Source organism: Mauremys reevesii, linkage group 25, assembly GCF_016161935.1.
Source record: "Mauremys reevesii isolate NIE-2019 linkage group 25, ASM1616193v1, whole genome shotgun sequence".
NCBI classification, from domain to species: domain Eukaryota; kingdom Metazoa; phylum Chordata; order Testudines; family Geoemydidae; genus Mauremys; species Mauremys reevesii.
This window is the reverse complement of record NC_052647.1, coordinates 1,300,937-1,312,533: the sequence shown is the minus strand read 5'-3', so window position 1 is coordinate 1,312,533 and position 11,597 is coordinate 1,300,937.

The window sequence follows — 11,597 nt, the reverse complement described above, 5'->3', positions numbered from 1 at the left end:
CAGTAACAGGGTGGCTAGTGAGGGCCCAGGATTCAGCACCAGCCTATCAGTGTGCACCTCTCTGCAGTCCTCTCCCCCCACCCCCACCATGGCAGGACCCGGGGCCAGGCTCCTGGCTGGGCTTTGAGGCCCCACAGCAGGGCAGGTGGCACAGCCAAGAGGCACTTGGCAGCTCCATTTACCTGGTGGGCCGGGCGGCCCAGCTCCCCCCAACCACTCAATTGCCCCAGTTCTCCACCCTCCCCACCCAGAGAGGCTCCTGCCGCCCCATTCACTGAGTCTGGATGCCAGAGCCTGCCTGTTCACCCACATGGCACACTTGCACCATCCCTGCACTGCTGCCAGCTGGTGGAGGACAGAGCCAGTGGGGTTGCAGCCACCTAGGTACACACTGAGCACCGCAGCCTGACCCATCCACCTGACCCCTGCTGGGGGGCCCCTGCACTCGGGAGCAGGCATGGCTCCAGCCCCGGTTCAGCTTCAGCCAGTTTGACCTTTGTGGTCCACTCAAAAGTGTCTGATGGTCTGGATTTGGCCTGTGATCTGCCTGTTGACTACCCCTGTCTTAAGACATTGATTGATAAGCATTGAAGATCATTTTCTTCTGAGTGGGGGTTATAATGGACCATACATGGAATAGGAGTCAACAGTGTAATGTAGTTGCAAAAAGGTCGAGTATTCTGGTGTGTATTAAGAGGAGTGTCATATGTAAAACACCAGAGGTAATTGTCCCACATGTAACACAGCATGGTACCCACATACATCACAGGATGGCATCCCCAGGTAGCATAGCATGGCATCCCCCATGTAACACAGCATGGCATCCCTCCATGTATTTGAGTAGATCGTACTCCTGTATAACACAGCATGGGACCTCCCAACCTGCATCCCTATAGCATGGTGTGGCACCCTTGAGAATGTTGGTGCCTGCTGACCTATGCCTCAACACAATGAGCTCAACGCTCCCCAGAATCCCCTCACTGACATGATGCTGAATGGGACCCCCCCTTCAGGGAACCCCAGAGAGCAGAGGAGCCCATGGCATCCCTTTCCCTGCCTACCCTGCCAGCATGCCATGGAACAGGATGGCACATCCTACCAAGGCTCTGCCTTCTCCATCCAGTCCTGGGAGATCCTATCCCCCTCAGAACACTGCAGTGGGGCTGAGGAAACCCACCCCCATCTGTGGTCCCTGCACCCCCTCTCTGTCCTTTCCCAGGTGCTCTACGTTCTGCACCAGACTCCCTTCGAGGGAGCAATTGGCCTTTAGCTCTGCTTGGGCGAAAGTGCTACCGTCTGTGTTTGGGGGAAGGTCAGTTTGGGGTCCTGATTGGCTGCTTTGAATGTGACATGAGCTGAATGGTGTCAGGACAGGAGTGTCCCACAGTCCCTGGAGGGGGAGGGGGCCATGTAGGGCGGTTGGCAGATGGGTCCGCTCTGTGCAGCATGCCAGAGGAATACAATGTACAGCAGTGAATCCAATCAGGGACCATGTGCACTGAAAAGAGAGACGCTCTGGCAGGGTAGCTACTGGGAGCTCAGGGGCATCTGGCTCAGAGTCACCAAACTGGAGCTGAAGGCAGGATCATCCATGCAGCCTGGGAGAACAGAATCCCGTGTGTGTGGGGCTGGCGTGTGCCAGTGCACCGGACCCTGCCTGACGGCCCCTGTGCTCCAGCCTCTCAAGCAGCTGAGGCAGCAGCTAGATTCCAGGGGCCTGGCACTAAACCTGGGGATGGAAAATGTCTCCCCCACCCTGCACCCACAGTAGAGTCCATGCAGAAGCATGCAGCACTGCACAAGTGTGTGCACATGGGCAATCAGACGGCAGCAGCGTGGCAGGTGGGCAGGGTGAGACAGAGAACCACCACACCTGGGTTCTATTCCCAGCTCTGCCAAGGACTTCCTATGTGTCCTGCAGCCAGTCCCTTCCCCTCTTCATGCCTCAGTTTCCCCCTATAGGTGGAGACGAGGGCCACAAGTGCTCAGTATTAATGTTCTTTGCACTCACCCAGAATCCTTTGTCTGTGGGTTCCAAAAGTGCTTGGCAAAACATAGCCTTATGCTCCAGACCATCTCTGCGAGGTAGGTCAGAATTATTGTTCCAAGGCACAGAGAGGGGAGAGTGACTTGCCCAGTGTCCTGCAGACTGTTGGGAATAGAACCCAGGAGTCCTGACCCTCAATGCTCTAACCATTTGACTCTGTTACCCCCATCCTTTCTGTAGGGATGAGCATGCAGGTGGGCTCAGTGTATGCGTTTTTTCAGAGAAAATCTTGCTGCTCTTGGCTAGACAAATGGAGGCACTGTCTTTCCATGTATGTTCTAGCGCCCGTGAGCCAAGAGATGTGCACTGTGTTCTAGCGCCCATGAGCCAAGAGATGTGCACTGTGTTCTAGTGCCAGTGAGCCAAGAGATGTGCACTGTGTTCTAGAGCCAGTGAGCCAAGAGATGTGCACTGTATTCTAGCGCCAGTGAGCCAAGAGATGTGCACTGTGTTCTAGCGCCCATGAGCCAAGAGATGTGCACTGTGTTCTAGCACCAGTGAGCCAAGAGATGTGCACTGTGTTCTAGCGCCAGTGAGCCAAGAGATGTGCACTGTGTTCTAGCGCCCGTGAGCCAAGAGATGTGCACTGTGTTCTAGAGCCAGTGAGCCAAGAGGTGTGCACTGTGTTCTAGCGCCAGTGAGCCAAGAGATGTGCACTGTGTTCTAGCGCCCGTGAGCCAAGAGATGTGCACTGTGTTCTAGAGCCAGTGAGCCAAGAGATGTGCACTGTGTTCTAGTGCCAGTGAGCCAAGAGATGTGCACTGTGTTCTAGCGCCCGTGAGCCAAGAGATGTGCACTGTGTTCTAGCGCCCGTGAGCCAAGAGATGTGCACTGTGTTCTAGAGCCAGTGAGCCAAGAGGTGTGCTCTGTGTTCTAGCGCCCGTGAGCCAAGAGATGTGCACTGTGTTCTAGCACCCGTGAGCCAAGAGATGTGCACTGTGTTCTAGCGCCAGTGAGCCAAGAGATGTGCACTGTGTTCTAGCGCCCGTGAGCCAAGAGATGTGCACTGTGTTCTAGCGCCCGTGAGCCAAGAGATGTGCACTGTGTTCTAGCGCCAGTGAGCCAAGAGATGTGCACTGTGTTCTAGAGCCAGTGAGCCAAGAGATGTGCACTGGCAAACACTGGGAGAGCCAGGAGAAGCCAGAAAGAAGAGTGAAGTAATACGGAAAGCAGGAGTCTAAGGGTATGTCTACACAGCAAATAAAAACCCATGGCTGGCCTGTGCCAGCCTTGAGCCGACTCAGGCTCACTGGCAGTGGGGCTGTTTCCTGTGTAGACTTTCGGGTTTGGGCTGGAGTCAGAGCTCTGGGACCCTCCAATCCCACAGGATCATAGAGCCCAGGCTCCAGCCCATGCCCGGAAGTACACAGCAATGAAACAGCCCCTGAGCCCAAGCCCCACGAGCCCAAGTCGGCGGGCACAGGCCAGTAGATATTCCCAGAGATGCTGCACTGATTCTGGATTGTGGGGCTTGCTAAACACACAGATTTAATTGGCCATTATTAGTAATTGTGTTTCTACAGCACCCCAGTGTGCTGCGCATCTCACAGCCAGGGAATAAAATCCAGCCCATGTCACGAAGAGCTGACAACCTCCACAGGTGAAAGCAGACGGCAGGTGGGGGAGCGCAGAAAAACAATCAATAAATATTATCAGCTTTTTGCTGTGGGCCATCTTCAGTGGTGGTATCTATTGGTAGAGAGAGGGAAACTGAGTCACAGAAGGGAGAATGGACTCACCAAAAGTCACAACGAATGAACAGCACAGTCAGGATTCAAACCCAGCTCTCCAGACCCTCAGGCACTAACCATGCCTAGAAAAGAGGCTGCAAAATAAACTGCCCTTGTTCTCCACGGCCTTTGGAGCTAACTTGTTGGAATGGCTGCCCATGCTGATAGGGCTTCACGTGACTGCAGCTGATACCAATGAAACTAGACAACCAGGCAGAGACTATTGAGAGGGGCAGCATGTGCAGCTCTGGCTTGTGAGTCCAGGTACCTGCACTCTGGTCCTCATTCTGCCACTGACCTGCTGTGTGACTGGGGGTAAATAGCTGGCTTCTGTTTCCCCTTCTCAATCTGTCTTGTCTGTTTAGAATGGGGGGCAGGAACTGTCTCTCACGCTGTGTGTGTGCAGCACCCAGCACAGTGGGGCCTGACCTGAGCAGGGCTTGGGTAGCACCGGCATGATGGTGCCATGAGCTCAGTAATGCCTGGCACAATGGTGGCCTGATCTCAGCTGGGGTCAGTTAAGTGCCTGGCACAACAGGCTCTGGTCTCACTTGGGGCCTCCAGGCTCCACTGTAATAGAAATGCTAATAACATGTGCTCTGCAATTCGATGGCAGATTACAACTGAAATTTGTTTTGGGCCAATAATTGATCTTAAACTGAGCTTTCCTCCAGGCAGAGGTGGATTATGTTTTGTGGGGCCCCTCCTCACTCCCACCTGCAGTTCCGCTCCCCACTTCCCCCATTCCCCGGCAGCAGCGCCAGGTGGGTGGGAAGAGCAGAGCAAGCCCTGGTGCCCCAACCCCACACCCCGGCTGGAGTGCCGGGTGGGCAGAGCAGGTTGGGGCATGGGGGCACCCATTTTTCCAGAGCCCCCTGTTGGCCCAGTGGCTAATCCGCCACTGCCTCCAGGCTCCCAGCCAGAACAGTACAAGAGCCTGAACACTTGTGGAAAGCGAATACCAATGGGCCACAGATGCAGGTGCTGCAGGGTTTGAACCAATAGCTACAGAAAAACATGCTCCGCTCCAGTCAATACTGGTGTCCTCAGCCCTCAGGCAGCTCCCCGGATCCCTGGGGTGCAGCTGATGCAGCAGCCAAGGGAAACATTTTCAAAAGCAGCAGTGTCACTTTGGAGCCTCGGTCCCATTTACTTTCAAAGAAATTTAGGCTCTCAAGTGCCTGAGTCACTTAGGGCTCTTTATCACTGGGGCCTGTAGAGTTAAAGCTATTTAGGCATTGCTGACACTCAGCGCGTGGTGTGACTGATATAGGTGCCTAAGGCTATGTCTGCACTTCAACCGCTACAGTGGCACAGCTGCAGCGCTTCAGTGCAGCCATTACCTGTGCCGACAGCAGGGGTTCTCCCATCACTCTCCACCCCCCTGAGAGGCAGCAGCTAGGCTGACAGGAGGATTCTTCCATAGACATAGCGCTGCCGACACTGGGCCTAGGTCGGCTTCACTCTGTTGCTCAGTGGGGTGGATTTTTCACACAGCTGGGTGGATGTAACCTTTTAATGTAGACCTGGCCTAAGTCTCATTTTCAGATGGGATTTAGGCCCAGACACACAAAGGCACTCGGGCGCTGGGATGCTCAGCTTTGCAGCGCTAACTTTTAGACACCTAGAAAATCACAGAACAACAATGGCAGTTAGGCCCCCAGGCTGCTGTACAATGAGTGGGGAGAAAAGGGTACCTCAGAATGGGCCCCCCAAAGTCAGCACACCAGGGAAGGAGTCGCCTAAGCCAGCCAATGGGAGATGCTGAAGGAGGGGTGTGTCCTAAGCCCCACCCCCATGGACCTAGGCACTTCAATGGGGGCTATCTCTGCTAGCCATTCACCACCAGGAAGCCCTCTCCCGGAGGCCAGTGGCTTAGGCACCTAAGCTCTTTCTCTGAGCAAGGCACATACCTCTCTCCACACAGGAAAGCCACATGAGGAGGTGCTTTGGGGCTGGTTTTAGCCCAGTGGTTAACACACTAGCAGGGGATGTGAAAGGCCCAGGTACAAGATTCCAGGCTCTGGCAGAGAAGATTTGAGCATGGGTCTGTCTCAGTTGAGTGCTCCAGCCACTGGGCTAGGCAATATTCTAATGTGGGACTCCCTCAGTGTCTCCTGCTGAGGGTGTTCCACTTTGTATAAGTGATTAACCATTGGAGTCAGGATCTCGAGTCTCCCAGTTGGCAGGCGTGTGCCCTGACTGCCTGGCTAGCATAGTCACCCTCTCCTTGGCCCCATGACTTTTATTATTTATCTACAGTGGAATAGCTTGGACAGGAGAGATTGAAGGAGCCCCACATCAGAGTATCCCAGAGGTGAGGCCCTCTCCCAAGAGAGGGGAGACCCCCATTCAAAGCTTTTCTGCCCCTCAAGCAGATGAGGGAATTAAACCTGGGTCACCCATTTGCCAGGTGAGTGCTCTACCCCAGGGCTAGAGGCTTCTGTCAATTCCAAGGCCAGAAGGGACCATTGTGATCATTTAGACTGACCTCCTGTACAGCACAGGCCAGAGGCCTGCCCCAAAATACTCCATAGGGCAGAGCTTTTAGAGCAACATCCCATCTGGATTTAAAAATTGCCAGTGATGGAGAATCCACCACAACCCTCTGAAGATGTCCACGCAGTGTGCAGAGACGGTCAAAAAAGCAAACAGGATGTTAGGAATCATTAAAAAGGAGATAGAGAATAAGACTGAGAATATATTATTGCCCTTATATAAATCCATGGTACACCCACATCTCGAATACTGCGTACATAAGTGGTCTCCTCACCTCAAAAAAGATATACTGGCACTAGAAAAGGTTCAGAAAAGGGCAACTAAAATGATTAGGGGTTTGGAGAGGGTCCCATATGAGGAGAGATTAAAGAGGCTAGGACTCTTCAGCTTGGAAAAGAGGAGACTAAGGGGGGATATGATAGAGGGATATAAAATCATGAGTGATGTGGAGAAAGTGGATAAGGAAAAGTTATTTACTTATTCCCATAATACAAGAACTAGGGGTCACCAAATGAAATTAATAGGCAGCAGGTTTAAAACAAATAAAAGGAAGTTCTTCTTCACGCAGTGCCCAGTCAACTTGTGGAACTCCTTGCCTGAGGAGGTTGTGAAGGCTAGGACTATAACAGTGTTTAAAAGAGAACTGGATAAATTCATGGTGGTTAAGTCCATAAATGGCTATTAGCCAGGATGGGTAAGGAATGGTGTCCCTAGCCTCTGTTTGTCAGAGGATGGAGATGGATGGCAGAAGAGAGATCACTTGATCATTGCCTGTTAGGTTCACTCCCTCTGGGGCACCTGGCATTGGCCACTGTCGGTAGACAGGATACTGGGCTAGATGGACCTTTGGTCTGACCCGGTACGGCCGTTCTTATGTTCTTATGTTAAGCTGTTCTAATTGTTAATTCCTCTCACTGTTAAAAATGGATGCCTTATTTCCAGTCTGAATTTGTCTAGCTTCAACTTCCAGCCATTGGATCGTGTTATACATTTCTCTGTTAGATTGAAGAGCCCATTATCAAATATTGGTTCCTCGTGTAGGTATTTATAGACTGTGATCAAGTCATGTCTTAACCCTTATAAGGTGGGCACCATCACCTCCTCCTCCGCTGGCTGGATTTTGAATGGGAACTTATCCAGTAGGTAACTTCTGACCACACCTGCTGGATCAGGGCCCATGGGTGATATAAATACTCTTCTGCCTATTTTCCTCTGGTTCGTGGATCTCTCTGGGGCTGCCTAGGGAACTTTTCCCCTGATGACATAGGCACTGAGTGAGTTTAGGCACCTGTAGAGTTAGGTGGCAGTTGCAGTGAAGCCTAAAACTGGCCTTAGGCACCATAGTACCTTCAGGGCTGGCTGGGGGCGGGAGGGCGGGGGCAAGTGGAGCAATTTGCCCCAGGCCCTGCAGGGACCCCGCAAGTCGCTCTGGGTTTTCGGCGGCACTTCCGCGGTGGGCCCTTCACTCACTCCCGGTCTTCGGTGGCGGGTCCTTCAGTGCAGCGGAAGACTGGGAGTGAGTGAAGGACCCGCTGCTGAAGTGCTGCCGAATCCCCGGCGCACTGCCCGGTGAGTACAAGCACCACAAGTGAGGGGAAAAACAACAACAACCCGCGATCGGCAACACTTAGGCTGCTGTACAGCCACCGCTTCATTCTTCGGCAGCATTCGGCCGTGGGTCCTTCCCTCCGAGAGGGACCCGCCGCTGTATTGCCGCCAAAGACCTGGCCCTGCCCCAGGGCCCCTGAATCCTCTGGGCGGCCCTGAGTACCTTTGTGGATCTGGACCTTAGCCACTTAGGAGCACCCAATCCCCCTTTGAAAATGAGACATAGGCTCCTAAATTGCAATGCTGAACTCAGCAAGGCTTAAATTGCTTTCAAAATCTGGGCTTGAGGCATTTTTTAAATTGTTCCATGTTCCCTTTACCTTCCCAGACACTTCTTCACCTCATCTGCATTGTCCCATTATCGGTATGTCTACACAGCAGAAAAAGATCCACTGCAGCGAATCTCAGAGCCCAGATCAACTGACTCAGGTTTATGTGCGGGGCTTGTTCTGGTGGGCTAAAAACAGCCGTGTAGGTGTTCAGGCTCGGGCTGGAGCCTGGGCTGTGAAACCCAGACAGGGGGGAGGGTCTCAGAGTGCAGCTTCCAGTCTAAGCCTGAACGTCAATTTTCAGCCCCAGAACACGAGCCCAAGTCAGTTGACCTGGGCTCAGAGACTCCCTGCTGTGGGTCTGGTTTTGCTGTGTAGATATCAAGGGTTGCCAAGTTCCAGCCCCTACTTTGAAAAACTGGCCTAGGACCTTGCCCTCGCATTGTCCCCACGGCTAAGTCCAGACTTCCCTTTGGAGAGTAACTGAGCCTCACAACTGAACTCCCCTGAACTATGGGGAAATCTATGTCCACATACCAACTCTGGCCCTATAACAAACTTTGGAGAGGTTTGCATGTGGATCTGATTCTCTAGTCTGGAGGCTGGAAGCAGCACTGGGACACACCAAGCCCTACCAAAGGCTCGCTGGAGTGTGTCTATTACATTCGATGGAAGCAAGCTGAGCCAATCTCCCTCTGTGTCACACTCCATGCTGAGGCCTCTGTTTCAAAGATCTCTGGCGTGTGACCTGTCCTGAAAGGAGGGTCAGCCCCCCAGTATTATTCATAAGGGAGGAGCAAGGAGGAGCCAGCAAACTAAGCGGAAAGGTGAACATCTTGAGAGAAAGCTCCCAGGGGGCGAGTCCCCCTTAACTGGAACAGATGTAAAGTCTCCTCACAATAGGATTAGTCTGTGGCACGTGGACTCCTCTGGCTCTGCAATGAAAGGGAGCCTGTCTGCAGACAATGGGCCATGATCTCCCCCGTTAGTTCACTGGGGTCACTCACACAGACTCAGCCCAGAAGAGGCCAGGCAGACTGCTGCTCATTCTCTGAGACTCAGACATTTCAGCGGCCAGGGCTGTCCAGAAAAGCAGGGACATTTGCATGTACCCCTCCTGCTACCAGATTCATCTCATTGGTCGGCCGCTCTCCCCCTTTGTACATTTCCCAATAGAGGCAGGAGTCCAAACCTGTTGGAACCATCTGCCAGGAAGGGAGAGGGTGATATTCGATACGGAGCTGGGGGGAGTGTGGCAACAGGCAGATTTATTGGCTGCAATCTGTTCCCTGAATACCCTGAGCATCCAAGCCTAGAGGTGGAACCTAAGGCATCAATCTACTAATGAATTAATTAGTATTCCCTGTAATCCCAGGCTCCCAAGGAAATGAGTGTGCGCGCCCTAAATTAATGTGAAGTGTCCTCGATGTTGGCATAGCCAGGGAATCTCCCAAACAAGTGTACAGTGTGCCCAAGCCAAGGACACTAAACAGCAGGCCACACAGCCAGACATGGCATCAAATGTTAACAGTGGTGGCTGTGCATCATTCACATCACCCTCCTCCCAGGGCCCTGGCTAACACTGACCTGGATGATGCAGGGATGCAGGCCTGGCTGAAAGGCTGAACACCCCCTATTCCCAGGGAAATGCAAAGAGGTTGAGAACACACGGTGCCCAACTGAAATTGGGACCCTATTGTGCCACATGCTGCACCGATCCTGACTTATACCAGGCACTGCACAGACCCTGACTGAGATCAGGGCCCCCTTGTGCCAGGCACTGTACAGACACAGTGCAAGAGCAGTGTTACCAACACTTCTGCTTTTGTTGCAAGTTGCATGATCTTTGGTGCTTTTCTTAAAGACCCCGCTCCAGGAGTCCAGTGATCACATGAGACTCCCAGCTCTCATTGGATAAGAAGAAAGTTTCTCAGTGGTTTGAGCATTGGCCTGCTAAACCTAGAGTTATGAGTTCAGCCCTTGAGGGGGGCACTTAGGGATCTGGGGCAAAAATCAGTACTTGGTCCTGCTAGTGAAGGCAGGGGGCTGGACTCCATGACCTTTCAAGGTCTCTTCCAGCTCTATGAGATAGATAAAACTCTGGAAATGTGACTGGATCATGACCAGCAGGAAAATAAAAAGAACCCTATTTTTATTATTCTTTTAAAACTAACCTCATGCTTATTTTAGACCTGATTCGTGATTCTCCAGTTGGCAATGCTGTATGAAGTTGTCTCTGCCCCAAAGAGCTTACACTCTAAATAGGCAAGACAGACACAGGATGGGTACTGGAACAACAGACCAATGGACAGGTGGCTTGTTCATCACTTGGAGTCTTTAAATCAAGAGGGGTTGTCTCTTTCGGTATGATCCATTCTGGCTCAACCAGAAGTTGATCCAGGAGTCACTGGGTGCATTCACTGGCCTGTGCTATGCAGGAGCTCTGACTGGATGGTCCTTCCTGGCCCTAAAACCTATGAATTATTTATCTGCTTGTACAGATGGGAACTGAGGCACAGAGTGTCCATGTGACTCCCCCAAGGTCTCATGGGGAGTCTGTATCAAAGCCTGGGATTGAATCAAGGTGTCCTGAGCCCCTGCCCATTGCCTTAACCCAATTGCACCCACACATTATCTCCCAGGCAGTTTCATTTTGTCTGTGATCAGTTTCTAGTCAACTTCATTTCCCACCTCTCCATGCTCAGCCCCAATGCCGCTGAATTTGGATTTCTAATAACACAGGGGCATGTTCCATTTGTTTTTAACCTGCTGTTTTCATGGGCATTTCAAGCCAAAGTCATGCAATTCTTTGAAAGATCCTACTTTGTTTTTAAACAGAATCTAAAGTAATTTGACAACCACTCTTTGGATTTCACCTGGGAAGAATTAGCAAATTGAAAATGACTCTTGGATGGAGGGGAGGGGAATGTGAGCTACTATTATTATTGATTATAATATTAATAATTATTAATTATATGTAATATAATTACTAATTATAATAATACGAATAATAGAGAGAGCTGTCTTAATATGGCACATGCCGTAGCTAGATAAATCAACAGATTAGCTAGAAGATCATTATGATTATAGGCCACCAATACAATTTTCAAAGGCATGGAAGTGACTTAGGAGCCTAGGGCCCATTTTCAGAAGTGACTCGGGCATTTAGGAGCTGGAGTCAATGGGAAAATCAGTGGCACTTAGGGGCTTGTGAAGATGGTCCGTAGCCTGCTCTGAGGATGCTGCTAGGAGCCCCAGGCCGCCCGGCACTGGGTGCCCGGTGCTGTACTAACCCCACGCATTCTGCCTCACAGAGGACAACGCCCCGCCTCGGAGCAGCGCTGGGCCCGGGCCGGGCTGCGAGGAGCGCTCGGAGGGGCAGTCTTGCCCAGCAGGAGGAGCCAGCCCCAGGTTACTCGCGGCCCCTCGGAAAGGGGAGGAGTC